The 19,754-nt window shown below is 36.3% G+C and overlaps 1 pseudogene across 1 annotated transcript in view; it reads right to left on the bottom strand.

Moving 5' to 3' along the window:
• Positions 1 to 19,754, bottom strand: part of LOC148702261 (uncharacterized) — a 117,679-nt pseudogene that overhangs the window by 16,140 nt on the left and 81,785 nt on the right. Inside the window, exon 13 of the transcript XR_016396621.1 lies at positions 1 to 19,754. This exon is cut by the window's left edge and continues 16,140 nt beyond it. The product of XR_016396621.1 is annotated as an uncharacterized LOC148702261 (transcript).

The following is a 19,754-nucleotide window of genomic DNA, read 5'->3' as shown; positions in this document are numbered from 1 at the left end:
GAGTTGATTTTATAGGCCAAAGATGGTTTCTTTAATCTTGGTATTCATAGTGCATATATTCAAAAGCATACTAAGTACACATTATTATGTCTATGATCAATAGAAGATAATGCCTTGGATACGAACTCTCAATCAAGCATATAGAGGACTCAAAAGGATAATTTACGGAAGTTGATTAATCATTAACAAAGTATCCCTTAATATAGAAAAGTATAGAAAGATGAAGAACTTTGAATTTATTTCTTCTATTTTAATTATTTTTCTTGATTATATTTTAAGTTTCACTCTTTAATGTGTGTCTAGAACACCCATTTGTATGAAAGTTCTATTTGTTTCATGGCTATCTTGGCACACCTACATCTACATCCTCATATTTTCATTTTGGGTACCCAAGCTTGCTTGGGTCCTTGAGAGTTAGAACATATAGTTCCTTTTGGAACCCAAATTTGTTTAATTGTAATAACTTTACCACTTGATTTAATTATGTTAGAACGATAGGTAAAGTTGTTATGTCCATTCTTTTCATGTTTGAAATAAGTTATCTTATTTAATGGTTTGCTTGGTGAATTGATAACCTTTTTCTCTAGAGATTTATTATTAGGTAAAGGAGTCAAGCCAAATTTTGATTTATCATAAGCAACATATTGGCTTTCAAACATCATTTTTAATCTTTCTGAACTTACAATGAATTTGGTAATAAAAGATTTTAATTGGTTAATTTTTTCACTTAAGTTTTGATTTTCTTTAATTAAATTTTGATTTTTCTGAATCAATTGTTCTGAATTTAACCTTAAGCTTTCATTTTCAGAATTTAGTTTGTCAGCAACAAAATTTCTTTCTTTTGAGATTTCGAGATTTAGCTTTTTAAGATTTTTATTTTTGATAGTTAATTTTCTACATTCACCATACAAATCATGAAAAGCATTTAATAGTTCATCATAAGAATATTCTTCATGAAATTCATTTGGTGTAAAATTAGATTCAGATTCTACTTTATCTTCTAGTGCCATAAAACATAAGTTAGTTACCTCTTGTAGTTCATTGTTGCTTCTAGCTTTCAATTTCTTGCTTGACTCTTCCTTGGTCAAGACTTTCTTGCTTTTTATCTCTTTCTTCCTTTCTTCTTGCTTTCTCTTCTTCTTTGTCTTTAGGAAGCTTTTGAATCTTTCGGTGTTTGGGAATGGATCCTTGTTTTCATCACCGAACTCTTTGTTTTTTGAACTGATCTGCCTCAGAGTCGACTCGGGCCTTGTTTGAGTCGACTCGGCTAATGTGGAAGATTCTGCAGTCTCATTATTAGTATGCAATTGAACCACATGTGAACTAGTCTGAGATTTGTCATAAATATTTCTTAAAGTATCCTAGATTTCTTTAGCGGATAAGCATGCAGAAATCTTATGAAATATAGATTCATGGATAGCACAATATAGAAAGTTCATACCATTAGCATTCAATTGTGCTAAGTCTTTTTCATTGACATTTTGAGAGAGTGTGTGAGGTTCATTTATAATGAAATTCCATATTTTATAGTTTTGTGATTGAACAAATATTTTCATTCTAGCTTTCCATTGAATATAGTAAGTTCCATCAAACAGTGGAGGTCTGTTTATGGAAAGTCCCTCGGCAAATAATATGTTATGTGGGGTTGTCATAATCTTTAGCTCTAGTCGATTAAGACTATAATTAATCGAAGAGCACCTGCTCTGATACCACTTGTTGCCCAAGGTGACAACCCAAGAGGGGGGGTGAATTGGGTCTTTTAAAAACTTTTCAACTACTTCTAATCTTTTAGAGTTAATTAAGCTAAGTTGTATGGATGCACGGAGAAGAGTTAAGCAAGCATAGTATCTAAGTAAGTAAGTGAGTGAGGAAGTTAGATAACAAAGAGCATCACAAACACAACAAAAGTATAGTGGTTCGGTGCATCCCAGCACCTACATCCACTCCCCAAGACCTCTTGGGAATTTCACTATAATTCCTCAGATTACAGCCGGTTGTTTTACAAGCTCACAACCCAACTTGTTGTTTTGCGAGATCACAACGAACTCGGTCGGTTTTCACAGGCTCACTGACTAGAACCAACCGATTGTTTTCACGGGCTCACAATCCAACCCAGTTGGTTTTCCCAAAGGCTCACCAACCACAACCTTACAACGATTGTTTTCCGGGTTCACAATCAACCCAGTTGGTTTTTTCAAAAGGCTCACCAACCACAACCTTACAACGTTGGTTTTCCCTTTGGCTCACCAACAAACCTTAACACCGTTGGTTTTTCCTTTGGCTCACCAACAAACCTTAACCTCTTGATTCAATCCCTTGATTGAATCAAGTTACAAGATATTAGACTAAGAATTTAAAGCAAATACAAGCTTCTTAACTAAGCAAATATAGCAAATATAAACAAATAGAGTAAAGAGAAGCCCTCAAACGAGTTTTGAAGATGAAGGAGCTCGGCTTCTTCTTTACTTGACCCTCTTCTGATTTGGCACGAAGTAGAGGATCACCGAGGCAGCACACGGATGGAGAGGAAGCTTTGGGATTCACTTAGATGCTCTTCTTCTCTCTATTTTACTTTGAATAGCTCTTTTGTGCTTATGGGAGATTTTCCTTGTAATCTCTTTGAAATCTCTTTCCTAAATGTTCTTTCCTACTTCCATACCTTCTCCCCTAGCTCTCCTTTTGATTTTATAGCTTTAGATGTCGTGAAAACAAAAATCTAGCCGTTAGAGACAAAAATAGAGCCGTTGTGCACAGTCTGCAACTCCTGACAATGTTTCCGTTGGGATCAGAGTCGACTCGCGCGATCTGGAGTCGACTCGCCTGTTGCAGGAGTCGACTCATGCTTTTCTGGAGACGGCTCGACAACTGTTCCGGATTTGAATTAAAGTACTGTCTCGACTTGGAGTCGACTCGACTCAACCTGGAGTCGACTCCCCAATGTCCGGAGCTGACCTGGCATTTTTGGAGACGACTCGTTCCAAGAAATCCTGAGATGTATTTTTCAAGTTTGCTCACTCGAGTCGACTCGGAAATTCTGGGAGTCGACTCGGCGCTCAGACCCAGAAATCTCGATCTTCTGTCTGTTGACTTGTGCTGTCTCGGAGTCGACTCGAACTGTCTCGGAGTCGACTCGGCTCTCAGTATCCGAAAAACAGTCTTCTGTCTTTTGGGGTCGCGCTGCCTTGGAGTCGACTCGCCTCTCAGAGACGAAAATACCGTCTTCTGTCTTTGGGGTTGCGCTGTCTTGGAGTCGACTCGGACTTTTCGGGAGTCGACTCGGCTCACAGTGTCCGAAATTTGCTCTCTGACTTTTGCCTTGTTTTCCTCTGGAAGTCGACTCTCGCTTCTTTAGGAGTCGAGCTGCCAGCCATCGGAGTCGACTCGAGTTCTTCAGGAGTCGACTCGGCTCTCAGGGTCCAAAATAGCTTCTCTGTCTTTCTGTCTGTTACTCCCTGGAGTCGACTCGTTCTACTCTGGAGTCGACTCGGCAAGCATCGGAGTCGACTCGAATTTTTCAGGAGTCGACTTGAGGACTATTCTTTTGAATTTTTTCTTTGAATTTGCTCCTCCAGCTTGAATACTTTAAGCTTGAAACTAGGGCCAATGAAGTGTGGCTTTCTTCTAACTCTTCTTGAGAGCTTTTGAGGCCTTCTTGTATTTTTCCAACTTGCTATGTTCCTTGCAAAACAAATTATCTTTCTTCTTGCAACACAAACATTAGTATTTATACTTCAAGGTTTTGTGATCATCAAAATCAATCTTTGGGTCATCAAAACTATACCATTCTATTTGAGATAATCACGAAACTCTCCACTAAGGTATTCTCCTCCTCGATCTGATCAAAGAACCTTAATGAGTTTTCCTGTCTGTTTTTCTACTTCAAATCTGAATTCTTTGAACCTTTCAAATGCTTCAGATTTATGTCTCATAAGATAGACATAACCATACCGTGAGAAATCATTGGTAAAAGTAATAAAGTAGAAAAATTGACCCCTAGCCTGCACATCGAATGGGCCACACACATCAGTGTGTACTAGGGCAAGTATTTCAGTGGACCTCTCCCCGTGTCCTACAAAGGATAATTTGGACATTTTTTCTTGAAGGCAGGATTAACAAATCGGATATGACTCAGAAGTCAATGAACTCAAAAACCCATGTTTCTCCAATTTGTTAATTTTGTCTTTTTCTATATGACCAAGTCTGAGGTGCCACAAATACTTTTGATTTATCTCATCTCTAGATCTTTTAGATCCTATGGTACTCACTGTATGCTCAGATACGTTTACAGATACATCCATATGTAAGTGATAGAGACCGTCAATCATAAAACCACGTCCAAACAGTTTATTTCACAAATAAATGGAAACATAATCTTTATTAAAATTGAATTCATAATGTTTCTGTGCTAGACAAGATACAGAAATCAAATATCTGCTAGCACTAGGTACAAAATAACAATCTCTAAGTATCAAACTAAATTCTGACGGTAAATGCAAAGAAAATATGCTCACAGCAACAGCAGCAACTCTTGCTCCATTGCCAACCCATAGGGTTACCGCACCTTCCGTAAGCCTTCTACTTTTCTTTAGACCCTGCATGGTAGTGCACAAGTAAACACTAGAACCAGAGTCTATAACCTAACTGGAAATAGAAGAAACCGTTAGATTAGTTTCAATAATGAGCATATTTGACATACCTTCAGAAGGCGTGTCACCCTTCTTGCTCTTTATGTTTTCCATGTAGATAAGATAGTTCCTCTTCCAATGGCCATCTTAATTGCAATGGAAACATTTTCCTTTGGGTTCGGCCTTCTTCTTAGGAACTTCCTTCTTCAGCTTTTTCTCGGTCTTCTGCTTCTTTGCAGGCTTCTTCTTCTTCCTAGTAGACTTTCTCTTGGAAGTAGAAGCTAGCTCAGCAGCAAGAACTGTGCCCCTTGAACCTTTCAAGGCTCCCTCAGTTGTCACCAACATATTCAACAATTCAAGCTTGGTGCATTCAATTTTATTCATATGGTAGTTTACAATAAATTGCCCATATGAAAATGGCAACGATTGTAGGATCAAATCCGTTTGCAAATTCTTGTGCATGGTCATGCCAAGTTTCTCAAGCTCCTCAAGATCCTTGATCATGGTCAAACCATGTTCATGGACGGACTGCCCATCATGCATCTTGGCTTTCAAGAGTCGCTTGGACACTTCAAACCTCACTACGCGAATCTGTTCACCATACAACTCTTGTAGGTGATCAAGAATATCCTTAGCAGTCTTCATGCTCTCATGCTGGCATTGCAATTCGTTGGACATGGATGCCAAAATGTAGCATCTAACCTTATTGTCGTCATCCAACCATTTTGCATGCTTCTCACGCTGCTTATTGGTTGCACGGGCTGGTAACATTGGGAGTTCATGGTCAAGGACATAAGCTATCTTTTCGCAACTCAAGACAATCATCAAGTTGCGGAGCCAATCTTTGTAGTTTGGTCTGGTCAACCTATTGTTATCTAGAATTCGAACTATCGGGTTGGAAGCCATTGACATCTGCAGAGAGTAAAGATTCTAATTAGAAATTTGTATTTGACATTAATTTATTTTAGAAACTTTAAAAACAAATTGGATCAAATCCTCCGACTATTTTTCGGATCTCTCACACTCCCCTGGTAAAGATATGGAAACCTGCGACTTAGGGTTTTGAGTGGGGTGCTGCGGTCCCACCAATCTACATGTCACCTCACCTAACAGTTATTGGAGACACATAGACGATGAGTGTACAACTCTTGTACAATGCTTCGTAAGCATATTGAGCTAACCTGGTCTCCAAGTCATAAGGACCTCACCTAACAGTTATTGGACCCGTTCCTTAGTTAAGTCAGACCCACCGTATATCCCACAAAAATAAAGCTGTGATTGGGTCCTCACCTAGCAATTATTGGAGCCCAACCCCATCCTTACCCCACAACATCTCATGTTAAAAGAGAGGTCCAATCCCCCGATGCAACTAGCCCACTGTATCCAGCCGAGACTAATTAACGCCGGAAAGATCTTAGCAACTCTACTACGGTGGAAGATCAATCAACTTAATATTGGGTAATCAGATCTTAGTGATTCCAACTTTGAGCTTTTCATAGAAGGTAATCGATCAATTGGCCAAGTAAGCAGGTGGGAGGCTCCCCTTACTCAGAAAGTAAGGTCCTAATTAAGTAACCACCTTTAAGCTTTCCTAGACACCAATTAGATCAATTAATCAAATATGGCTAGCTCAATGTATCGTTCACTCTCGATTGATTTAGGAAGATTTTAGATCTCTTGGAATTTACATCTAATGTAACCATCTACCCCATACCATATGTCATTCGATTTACATCTTATGTAAATGTCACATTGGTTCAGGTTTACATTCTATGTAATTATGAAACCCTTTCATATATTATGTGATTACATTTTATGTAAATGACATAATTATTTCAGTTTACATCTTATGTAAATGTCCTATTGTTTAAGGATTTTATTTACATCTAATGCAAATAAATTTTATTTAACTAATACATACATCTCATGCATACATTGTTTTAAACATAACCTTAAACAAGTATGAACATTATGATTACCACATGCATCTCATGTATATTTTCAGATCTGAAATTTTAAACCTATTATGCTATTCTCTGAATTTCAGATTATGCATTAATTGATTTAAAATATTGTAATCTAATTACAATTTTAAAATAATTTGCAAGATCATAGCAAATAAAAATCTGCATACTGAAAATTTCAGCAACCTAAAAAATTTCAGCACGCAGAAAATCCAGCAAGCATAATTCTTTTAAAAATCAGATTAAAAATATGGTAATCAATCCTTAAGTCCTAATCATGCTCCCTAGAACCTAGCTCTGATACCACTGCTAAGATACGCCCCGTTCGATGCAACGTTCGCAGCGGAATTCGAACGGGACGTCATTTATCGTATGAACGCGCCTCGGATCATAGAATTCAAAAACTTTTTTGGATCCAAATCCGAATATCTTTGAACTCATTAGGGAGGGAAGATTAGGATCTGAGAAGGGTTGATTAAGATTTATAAAACTGAAACAAAATCAAAAGTTTTAAATTTGAAGATCTCATCTTCAAAAATTCTGCAGGTGTTGAACACTGCAGCCTGATGATCTATCTAGGTTCCTGGTTAAGCCGCACACGTGTCCGGCCTCTACAAATATACACACGAGGATCTAATCATCTGAGATAAGGTCTTACCGGAGTGCTAGCTCTTTGCAAAGACCTCTCATGAATATCAAAAGAGATGGAAGAAATTCTACAACATACCTCTTTGAAGAAGAATGCTTTCTTCTTCAACCTTGCTCGCAATTAAGGAAGAGAAGGAGGTAGCTTTGCTCGTGAATCTTCCTAACCTTGATGCCATGGAAGAAGAGGAAGAAGAAGCCCTCTTTCAACTGTGGACAAGGAGGAAAGGAAGAAGCTTGACGTGGGAGGAAGAACTCGTTCTTCCTTGGGCTGAATTGATCTCTCTTCCTTGATCCTTCTTCTTCTTTGCTTTCCAACACCTTGGAGGAAGAAGAAAGGGGATCCTTCACCTTGCTGCCATGAGGAGAACAGGTCTCCTTTTGCTGCCGTGGGAAGGGAAGAAGGAAAGAGAAAGGGAGGCATGGAGAGGAAGAGGAGAATTAATTCATAACATCTCTCTTGCTACCCTTTTATAAATTAGGTTTAGGGCTTCTCCTAATCTTATTAGGAGTATGGGACTATTACCCACCCTTGGATTAATGCCAAGTGTCCAATCCTTATGCTCATAGATGCATGGCATGTGTCCACTTAATCAATTGATTAATTTTCTAATCACATTAGGACTCCTAATCTCATTAGTAGAATTAATTGATTTGGGAGCATGCATCCTACGATGCCATGTGGACTTTAAAGTCCGCATAGTGTGAACACGACTTAAGTCATACTCATCCTACGACGATATGTGGTCTTTAAAATCCGCACAAATTCTGATTTAATCAAATTGACCCAATCATGAACCCAAATCAATTTGGGTCGAACCCAATTTGGTTTGGCTCATTAAATCAGCCCAATTGCAATCAATTCCACTTAATTCTTCTTTCATTAACTCACTAACACTTAGTGGGTTAATTCAATCACCAATCATATTGATGATTGATTTCTATTATGATTTCAAATCACAATTATGATAGTCTGACTAATTAAATCCTCTATATGTGTGACCCCATAGGTTCTATTCTGACTGGTAGTGAGACATATTGAGATCTCTATCTCAATATCACTGAAACTCCTTTCAGTGGACTGAAACAATTTCAGTTCTACTCTTAGGGTTCACTGATCACCAAGTGAATGTCTTCGAGTCTCACAATCCACTAGTGACACCTAGCAGTATGTGGTGGCAACCCAGCAGAATGCAATGTCTAAACCTCTAGGTGCAGTTAGCGTATGATACAGTCCCTCTATCATGGATCCCGATGTGATGGAGGTTATGGATATCTCGTCAAACCCCATCATCCGTCATATGTCAAATTTATACGACTTTCAGTTCGAGATATGGAAAACTCTTTTTCCAAAATACCTGGCCAAGAATTTATCGAACTCAGTCTCATAAATCACATAGGATCACTCCTAATCTATCAAGGTCGATAGATCCCATCTAGATGCAACCCTATTCCAAAATGAACCTACTGTAGCAAATCCGCACTACAAGGATCCGAATGGCTAGGGCCCAAGTTCATATGTTCGTCAAACTACAGCAACCTCACAGTGAATAGCTGAGGCATCGCTGGTCAAAGGACCAGTCATACAACTGCAGCATAAGTAGTCACTGATGAGTGGATAGACATCCATGTGACTACTATCTTTGGTCATGCTCAGTACCTTGTTCTCTAACAAGTACTCGCATAATCACTCCAGTGTCTCTACACCGTGGACTCGAGACTCGTCCATCTGACTAAGTGATATGTGCACTAATGTTGCCTAGTAGATACAACCCAAGAGGGGGGGTGAATTGGGTCTTTTAAAACTTTTATACTACTTCTAAAACTTTTCAATTAATTATGCTAAGTTGTATAGATGCACAGTGAAATTTAAACTTAGCAACAGTTTGATTTATTGAATGAGACTTGATTAAGTAAATTGAGTATGCTTGCAACTAAGGGATGCGTAGATAAGAGTTAAGCAAGCAATTTATCTAAGTAAGTAAGTGAGCAAGTTAGACAATGACAAAAAGCATCACAAACACAACAAACATATAGTGGTTCGGTGCACCCCAGCACCTACATCCACTCCCCAAGACCTCTTGGGAATTTCACTATAATCCTTCCGATTACAGCCGGTTGTTTTACAAGCTCACAACCCAACTTGTTGTTTTGCGAGATCACAACGAACTCGGTCGGTTTTCACAGGCTCACCGACTAGAACCAGCCGATTGTTTTTCCGGATTCACAATCAAACCCAGTTGGTTTTTCCAAAGGCTTACCAACCACAACCTTACAACGATTGTTTTCCGGGTTCACAATCAACCCAGTTGGTTTTCCCAAAGGCTCACCAACCACAACCTTACACCGTTGGTTTTTCTTTTGGCTCACCAACAAACCTTAACCTCTTGATTCAATCCCTTGATTGAATCAAGTTACAAGATATTAGACTAAAAATTTAAAGCAAATACAAGCTTCTTAACTAAGCAAATATAGCAAAATATAAACAAATAGAGTAAAGAGAAGCCCTCAAACGAGTTTTGAAGATGAAGGAGCTCAGCTTCTTCTTTACTTGACCCTCTTCTGATTTGGCACGAAGTAGAGGATCACCGAGGCAGCACACGGATGGAGAGGAAGCTTTGGGATTCACTTGGATGCTCTTCTTCTCTCTATTTTGCTTTGAATGGCCCTTTTGTGCTTTTGGGAGATTTTCCTTGTAATCTCTTTGAAATCTCTTCCCTAAATGTTCTCTCCCACTTCCATACATTCTTTCCTAGCTCTCCTCTAGATTTTATAGCTTTAGATGGCGTGGAATCAAGAATCTAGCCGTTAGAGACAAAAATAGAGCCGTTGGACATAGTCTGTACCTCCTGACAATATTTTCGTTGGGATCGGAGTCGACTCGCGTGATCTGGAGTCGACTCGCCTGTTGCAGGAGTCGACTCGTGCTTGACTGGAGACAACTCGGCCACTGTTCCAAATTTGAATTAATGTGCATGCCTTGTCCTAGAGTCGACTCGGACCAAACTGGAGTCGACTCGCCAGTAGTTGGAGACGACTCGGGCACTTGGGGGTCGGCTCATTCTCAGGAATCCAGAGGATATATTTTCTAATTTTCTTCCTCGAGTCGACTCGGATTCTTTTGGAGTCAACTCGGCTCTCAGAGCCCGAAAACTGATCCTCTGTATTTTGGGGTCGCGCTGCCTTGGAGTCGACTCGAATTGTCTTGGAGTCGACTCGCCTCTCAGAGACGAAAATATCGACTTCTGTCTTTGGGGTTGCGCTGTCTTGGAGTCGACTCGGACTTTGCGGGAGTCGACTCGGCTCACAGTGTCCGAAATTTGCTCTCTGACTTTTGCCTTGTTTTCCTTAGGAGTTGACTTGCCAGCCATCGGAGTCGCCTCGAGTTCTTCAGGAGTCGACTCGGCTCTCAGGGTCCAAAATAGCTTCTCTGTCTTTCTGTCTGTTACTCCCTGGAGTCGACTCGGCAAGCATCGGAGTCGACTCGAATTCTTCAGGAGTCGACTCGAGGACTATTCTTTTGAATTTTTCTTTGAATTCGCTCCTCCAACTTGAATCCTTTGAACTTGAAACTTGGGCCAATAAATTGTAGCTTGTGCCAATAAATTGTAGCTTTCTTCCAATTTTTCTTGAGAGCTTTGGAGGCCTTCTTGTGTTCTTCCAACTTGATATGTTCCTTGCAAAATAAATATCTTTCTCCTTGCAACACAAACATTAGTATTTATACTTCAAGGTTTTGTGATCATCAAAATCAATCTTTGGGTCATCAGTCTCCCCCTTTTTGATGATGACAAAACTTGGAGTATATGCAATATAAAATATATTGTGTTCTAGAAGTAATGCATAGCTAAGTTGTTTGAAGTAGAAAATATATATCTTTAAAATATACTTCATGATAATGCTTTTAGTTTTAATCTTAACATAATCAACACATAAAGCAGTATGAGCATATACCTAGATATTTCTCTCCCTTTTTGACAACATCAAAAAAAGATAGTGAAACATTAAGCACAAAGATAAGAATACTCAAATATTTCTTTTCCTTATCGTACTCTGATTTGCATGTCAAATTATTGCAAGGATATGAATCATATAACTCAAGGCAATAATGTTAGAATAAGATTAATGAGCATAGATCAGAGCCAATTAAGATAATTTCAGAGCAGAACACATCGAATGTGATTCCAAAAATAGTTTTTAAATCAAGTGTAGGTGGAATCTTTCTTAAGTTAATTCAAGAAGTACCACGAATGATATTCAAAGAAAGCATGAATGGAAATCTAACCTCTCTTCAATAATAAGTATGAAAGCTTGTTCATTTAACATCTTTTGCCCAATATATTAAGTATTTTATCAACATGAGAGCAATTTAATTAATTTTCAGAGTATAAGATCAAAACTTATATACTTGAAAAACATATCATCATGTTGGATCATTAATTCTTAATGACTTCAAAGTTCTTTTATGATAATAAGAGCATTGGGGCACAAATACCAAAATATGGATTCATGCAATTTTTGATACATCTTAGAGCTCTTTTAAAGACTTTCTTTTATTCCTTTAGAAAATAAGCACAATTTGGTACATATAATAATGAATTGGCATAAAAATTGAAGTTCTAAAGAACAAGCCAATAAGAACTCATTAATAAATTCCAAAAATAGGTTTTCTAAGAGATACTCAAGAACATTCAACGCATTATTCTCTCCTTTTTTCATTAAGTTAGAGGCTCTTAAGATCAACTGTTTGAATTGCAATTTGGTTCATGATTTATGCATAAGATATATTAACCAAATAACAAGCCTCAAGGTGTACCATAAAGATTTTCAGATTTAAATTTCAGATGATACATATTGGAGAGCATTAGGATCACTTTTCATTATGCTTTCTCTCTCCTTTAGTTATAGATTTATGCGATTAAGTTCCATAAGATCTCTCCTTCGGAGATTTTCTTTTTTTCCCTCAATTGATCATTCCATTTAAGAGTTTAGAATTTGAAGATAATGTTCAATAAAATTGTCAATCTCAAAACAAATATATTTTCTATAAGTTTCAGCTTATTTTCATAAGACTCAATGTTTGAGATAAGACAACCTTTATAGAATCATCTCAAGGTATAAACTTATTATATAATTAAAGCAAGTCTTGCAATATAAGGAGGTTCATCAAAATCAATCCATAAAAATCAAGGTATGAGATACTGAATATCTAAAGCTCCCCCTCAAAAGATGCGTTCTTCTTTAATCATTCTTTTTTATGATATCGAGAATGTAGAGTAATCTAGTATTATTCAAAATTTGTAGCAATTACTCTTTCTAATCCTTCAAGAACAAGTTATGCTTTCTCTTAATCTTAGAAAAAATGTATAGAAATATTAATCAGAAAATGATTCATTTGAAGCTCAGTTTCTTTCAAAAGCATTTATATTTTCTTTCTTTTAGAATCATTTGAGTGAGCTGAAATATTTCTAGCTTTAAGATCATTCACTCTATATATATTCTGATGGAAGTCTTTAAGAATGTAGGAGAGAAAAATGTTGCCCAGATAGACAACCCAAGAGGGGGGGTGAATTGGGTTTTAAAATAATTTTGCAATTAAAACGTTGTGGATGACTAATTAATGCTTTACCAAGATGGTTAATTAATTGCTATGTGCTGTGAATGAAATGAGAGTAAAAGAAAGAGACAAACAATCACAAACACAAGGCTTTTATAGTGGTTCGGAGCTAACTCCTGCTCCTACGTCCACTCCTCAAGTCTCACTTGGGAATTCACTATAACCCCTTGGATTACAGCCGGTTGTTTTACAAGCTCACAACCAAACTTGTTGTTTTACGAGCTCACAACGAACTCGGTCGGTTTTCCCTGGCTCACCGACTAGAACCACCCCGATTGTTTTTCCGGGATCACAATCGAACCCTTACACGTTGGTTTTACACTCGGCTCACCAACCAACCTCTACACCCTTGATTCAATCCCCCGATTGAACCAAGCAAAGACAATATGGAAAGAATAAGAAACAAACAGAAAAACTGAGCTTCTTAAAAAGCAGATTTGCTACAATATAAACTAGAGAGAAGTTAAGAGCCCTCAAACACTTTTGAGTTGGAGTAGAGTAGGGCTTCTTGAACTTTGAGTCTCCTCTGGAATGTCTGGTCGACTTGAATGCAGGAGGAGGCTTCTTTAAAATGCTGGGAAGAGGAAGTTGGATGGAGTTAATGGCGCTCTTCCTTCTTTTCGTTGAAGACAAGTATGCAGAGAATGAATGCTTGATTTCTTTGAATGGAATGGTGCTTCTGTGTCTTGCTACAGTCCTCTGTGGCTATTTAAGCCATCCCCCACGGAAACTAGCCGTTAGACACCTTTTTCTGCCCGTTCTGCACACTCTGTACAACCTGACAATATGTCCGTTGGGGGTCGGAGTCGACTCGCGCGATCAGGAGTCGACTCGGCTGTAGCGGGAGTCGACTCATGCTTTTCTGGAGTCGACTCGGCAACTGTTCCGGATTTGAATTAAAGTGGCCTCTTCGACTGGGAGTCGACTCGACTTGACCCGGAGTCGACTCGCCAACTTCTGGAGCTGACTTGGCATTTTCGGAGTCGGCTCATCCCATGAAGTCCACGGAGCCAATTTTCAACCTAGCCCACTCGAGTCGACTCGACAATCCTGGGAGTCGACTCGGCGCTCAGAGCCCGAACTTCCGATCTTCTGTCTTTTGGCTCGTCCAGTCTTGGAGTCGACTCGGACTGTTCTGGAGTCGACTCGGCTCTCAGTTTCCGAAACATGGCCTTCTGCCTTTTTGGTGTAGCGCTGCCTTGGGGTCGACTCGAGCTGTCTGGGAGTCGACTCGGCTCTCAGAGACAATAATTCGGTCTTCTGTCTTTTTGGGGTCGCGCTGTCTCGGAGTCGACTCGCGCATTGCGGGAGTCGACTCGAATCTCAGAGTCCGAAAACTGCTCTCTGACTTTTGCCTTGTGAACCACTGAGAGTCGACTCTCGCTTTCTTTGGAGTCGACCTACCAACCATCGGAGTCGACTCGCGTTCCACAGGAGTCGACTCGAATCTCAAGGTCGAAATTCGCTCTCTGACTTTTCTGTCTGTAACTCCTTGGAGTCGACTCATACTACTCCGGAGTCGACTCGGTAAACATCGGAGTCGACTCGCGCACTTCAGGAGTCGACTCGCTGACAGGTTTTGAGTTGAAGCTTTCTGCTCGTCTGTCTGTTCTCAGTCGGAGTCGACTCGTAATGATCCGGAGTCGACTCGAGCCCGTGCCAGTGATTCTGATACGCTTGGAGTCGACTCGTAATACTCTGGAGTCGACTCGAGTCTCAGACTTTGGTTCAAACTGACTTCTTAACTTATCCAAAATATTATGAACCAAGTCTAGAAACACTTTAGACAAGATTTTCACTGAAACACTCAATTGAATTCATTAGTAAACAAGAGATATACTCAGATGCTTTGAGCTCATCAAAATCAAATAGGGTTATGATCAATCACTCCACAAAAAATATATAGATGATCATTGATGTATATATATTTATAGAAATCAATTTCTTAATCATAGTTTTTCAGCAATGTATACATGAAACACAATAAATCTTTTTAATATCAAAATAAAATCATATATTTAGAAATTTTTGTTTTCAATCAAGATCATCGAAAGACACATCATTTGGACCAATATTAGTACACTTTAAAGATAAGAAATGATATATTTCGGATGTGTATCGGAGCAATCAACCAAGGCATCAAAATTAATTCTGTTTTTCTTACATTAAGATTTTATTTAGAAATCATATTGAGTTTAAGCTTTTATATAAAATCAGATTCTGAATTACATAAGGATTTTCAATAGAGGCTTTCAAAATCATAATTTGAGATATGTATCTTCCACATTGTAGCTCATCTTAAATCATTACGATTGAAAACACATATTTCAAACATATACGGGCATATTCAGAATATTTGTATTTATGTTGAGTTTTGGTATGAATTAGAACATTATATATCAAAATTAGGCAAGTTGAAAGATAAAACAAAATCAATTCATTTTGCCTAAATAGAGATATACTTCTCTTCTCCTTTTTACAAATTTATTCAACTTTCAGATTTCAAAGATGATTGTGAACGATAAATCTAAAATTTCTTTTCAATAATACCATAAAATAACTTCATATAGTATTTCAAACATTCAATCAAATTATCCAAGCATGGAACATTACAAAATATTGAGAATCCATAATTCAGAACATCATGCCACATGCAAAATATATCATGTGTTAAGTCATGCATTAAAATATTAAGAAAAAGCATGTCAAGGATCAAAATCAATTCTTTTCAAATAAACTCTCCCTATTTAAATATAATTTTGCACTGATTTCATCCTTAAAATGTGTTTTCAAGTGATTAAAAATTTGACTTGATTCTTCTTATATACTTTCGTTTACTTTGTCTTCCATTTTTACTTTCGTATGCTCTATACTCTATTTGCTCCCTATCCGGTGGAGTTGGAAGGGGCACGAGGTACTACCACTAGCCTCCCTCTTGTGCCGTCCCTAATATATCCTACACCGAATAGTTGGGTCAAATAGTGCCGGGTACTACCACTAGCCTCCCCATTGGCACCATCCCTATGATGAGCAATATAGAAATGTTAAAATGTTCACTTCAAACTCTCCCTGTTTAAGTGTAATTAATTACGGATTTTATCCCTTTCACAAGTCTCATAAATGTGCCAAATATATTATGCTTGTTTTGCTTTTCCTTAAGATGAAGTATTTGCCTTTACTTAGATTTTTACATCCCTTGAATAATGTTCATTTCCTTTTCTTTATCTCTCTCTCTTTTTGTTATTCTCAAGTAATTTACATGAAAGAGCAGAATAAAGAGATAATCTTATGTATCATATAGATGTATATCATGCAAACAACATTTTCATTATGCTCAAGGATTCATAGCTTCTCACAAGTTATTTTAAATCAAAATTTTAAGCATAAACTTGTGTAGTTCATGGTTATGATATAGGTAAAGATATATTTTAGTTTGGGCAAACCATGAAACAATTTCTATAAGCATAAGTCAATCAATACATATATAGACATGATATCAAAAAATTAATAATTAAAGACTTTAATCATGCCATAGTAAGATTTAAGTTAATGACTTTGCTCAGCTAATTTATGAGAGAGGTATCTAAAATTACCGAATCATTCTGTATTCTTCAAGTCAAATACCTACTAGATTTCTTATGTGTAACCTTTTGGCTGAAGAAAGTCCTCTCTCTTGATTGCATGTGAATGTTTATTGTACCTTTCATGGAGGTGTCCTTCAAGTTGAAATCTCTCATTTTCTTGCTCAAGGATCCTGCATTATTAACAAACTCCTTTTCTTTCTTGAAAGAAAGTCATTAGTTTCTTCAAGATACAAAACATTCATCCACCATATTTTTAACTAGATGACTCAATATAAGATATGACAATAGTTGAATGTTGAGTCACTTTACTCAAGAGATTGCCTAAGTGTAAGCAAGCATATATCACTTGAACTAAAGAGATAGTTTCATTGACCAAGACGGTTCAAGGATAAGTTTACGAGGTAATAGGAAGATTCCTCAAGGTCAAATCATTTTTTTTTTATATCTTCAGAATCAATTTTAGCTTAGATTCTATTTGCTTAAGATAATTATCAATAAGACATGCTAGCTAAGTTTTATCAAATTATCTTAAACAGTTGTTTCTATCAAAATTTAGATTATGATTTATTTGTTATCAATAAATTATGATTCATTAGAGTTAGATTGAAATCTTGCACATAATGAGCATACAATCTGGTCTACTAGCTGTATGATAAAATAATTATTCTATCATGCTTCAATATAGCTTTAAAAACAATAGATCTCCTTTATAATGAAATAACCACATAGGAGTGCATTCTACACATTCATTTGACAGAATATAAAGCTTATGAAGCAAGCAAATGATAATGGTGATCTTTACTTCTAATCATGCAAGAATTTCATCAAGATCTAATTCATCTTTTCTTGATTGAATCTTTTAGTAGTCACCAATTTTTCTTTATTAAGAGCATTTCTGAAAACTCAATTTGGTTCTAATTATTAACAAGTTTTCAGATTTTATCGACAAGATTTCAAATTCTCTCTCTTTTAAAAATGATTTAGTTTAACTTGACCAATTATAATCTTGTTCATTCTTCTTAAGGTGTTTTAGTTTTAGATTGTTATATGTAAACAAAAAGATTAACATATACATATATAATCTGATTTTAGTATCTTGATGATAAATCGTTAGTCTTATAAAGAATAAAATGAATTGATATTTCTACAACTAGAATCTTTTCATTGAATATTCTATATGCATTGCTTGATGAATGATATCCAAAGATAAAAATATCTGTATCAGATTTGGCATTATTTTCAAAAGACCATATCAAGCATAACATGAACTACTGAAGAATATAAAAGATATGCAATAGATCATTTTCTATTTTTCAGAAGATCAAATGGAGTTTTCATCAAAATAGACCTAATAGAAACCATATATACGACAAGCAGTGATGATAGCTTTTAACAAAAAGAATTAAGTAGATGACTATCATACACAATTGTCTTTTTCATTTCTTCAAGAATTCTATTAACCCTATTTTACTTAAGGTGTCCTTGGTGCTGAAATAATTAATTTCTGTATAAACTTTATCAGGATTTTGGTTTTCAACACTGTGCCATGATACTCTTTATCTTTACAGTTTGGAAACCTTTATCATTTGAAACACTTTTACAAGATTTAGCAAATACAAAAAATATTTCAATTTTATTTGCCAAGAACAAATCCAATGTAAGCTTTTGAAAACTTAGTGATGGAAACAACATCTTTAGATTTAGAAATTGATTTTTGTTTGTTTCCTTAGTTAGCATGCATAGCAAACTTTGACCTTTCAGAAGATAATCTAAGTAAGCCAATGGCAAGGTCTTTTGAGATTAAGTACATACTAGCATGAGTTGATTTTATATGCCAAAGATGGTTTCTTTAATCTTGGTATTCATAGAGCTTATATTCAAAAGCACACCAAGTACACATTATCATATCTATGATCAATAAACAATAATGCCATGGATAAAAACTCTCAATCAAGCATATAGAGAATTCATAGAGTTATTCTTATTAATCATTTAGCAGCTTATCCAATAGTGAGTAAAGTATACTATAAAATGAAGTGATTTGATTATATTTCCAAAAGTATTTTCTATATCACAAAATTGATCAATACTTGCAATTCATATTTTAATCAAATCCTAAAGCAAAAATAATGATGAGATGCAAGGGTTACTGATTTCATTATTTCTTTCATTTAAATCATTCTTCTTAATTACATTTTAAATTCAATTCTTTAACACATGTCTAGAGCACCCATTGTTTAGATAACATCTTTCATTAGAACCTTGGATAGCTAGACATATTTGCTGAAAAATAATCATATTTTCAACTTAGGAACCCAAGCTCTTTTGGGTCCTTGTAGGTTAGCTATAATTGTTCCTCTTGGAACCCATATTTTCTTAATAGCTATTTTGTCCATGAGTTTACAGATTTTAGGATTATAAGGGATGTATTTCTGTATCCTCTTGTTGAATTTAACACACATAGATCTAACATGAGTAGTAGATAAACTTTCAGTTTTCTGTTTTTGCCTTTTAGGTTCATCAAATTTGTAATGTATAAATTTAGGAACAATAGAAGAGATTTTACTTAGCTTTTGTTCCTGTTTATTAGTATTATAAGAATCTGTTTTAGAATAATTAAAAACTGTTTTAACCAACATATTCTTGAAAGATTTTTGGGTGTACCAAGGTTGATATCCTAATCCAACTTTATCAAATTCAGCTCTTTGATTATTTATCATTAGGTTTAATTTTTCAGAGCTGAAGGTAAATCTTTCAACAACAGGTTTTAATTCGTCAACTTCTTTAGTTAATCTTCTGTTATCTTCTGAAAGTAATTCATTGTTTTTCTTAAGTTTATCATGACTTTCAGTGAGAAGTTGATTTCTTTGATTTAGTTGTTGATTTTCTTTAATTAAGATTTCAGTTTTACTAGTTAGTTTCAGTTTTTCATCTATTAGAGTTTGATTTTCTTTTGAAATTTTCAGATTTAGTTTCTTAAGATTTTTATTCTTCACAGCTAATTTTCTACATTCACCATACAAATCATGAAAAGCATTTAATAATTCATCATAAGAGAATTCTTCTTGAAAATCATTTGATGTAAGAGTAGATTCAGATTTTACCTTGTCTTCTTGTGCCATAAAACACAAGTTAGTTACCTTTTGTAGTTCCTTGGAGCTAATATCATCATTGTTGCTCCTAACTTTTATTTTCTTGCTTGAGTCTTTCTTGGTCAAGACTTTCTTCCTTTTTATCTCTTCCTTCCTTTCTTCTTGCTTCCTCTTCTTCTTTGTCTTTAGGAAGCTTTTGAATCTTTCTTCCTGATTTAGAGTGTTTC

This window comes from Phoenix dactylifera, chromosome 10 (assembly GCF_051530095.1).
Source record: "Phoenix dactylifera cultivar Ajwa chromosome 10, Ajwa_hap1_PhDact_Kaust_v1.1, whole genome shotgun sequence".
Lineage (NCBI taxonomy): Eukaryota > Viridiplantae > Streptophyta > Magnoliopsida > Arecales > Arecaceae > Phoenix > Phoenix dactylifera.
The sequence above is the reverse complement of the archived record's forward strand: the minus strand, read 5'-3'. Positions and strand labels throughout refer to the sequence as shown.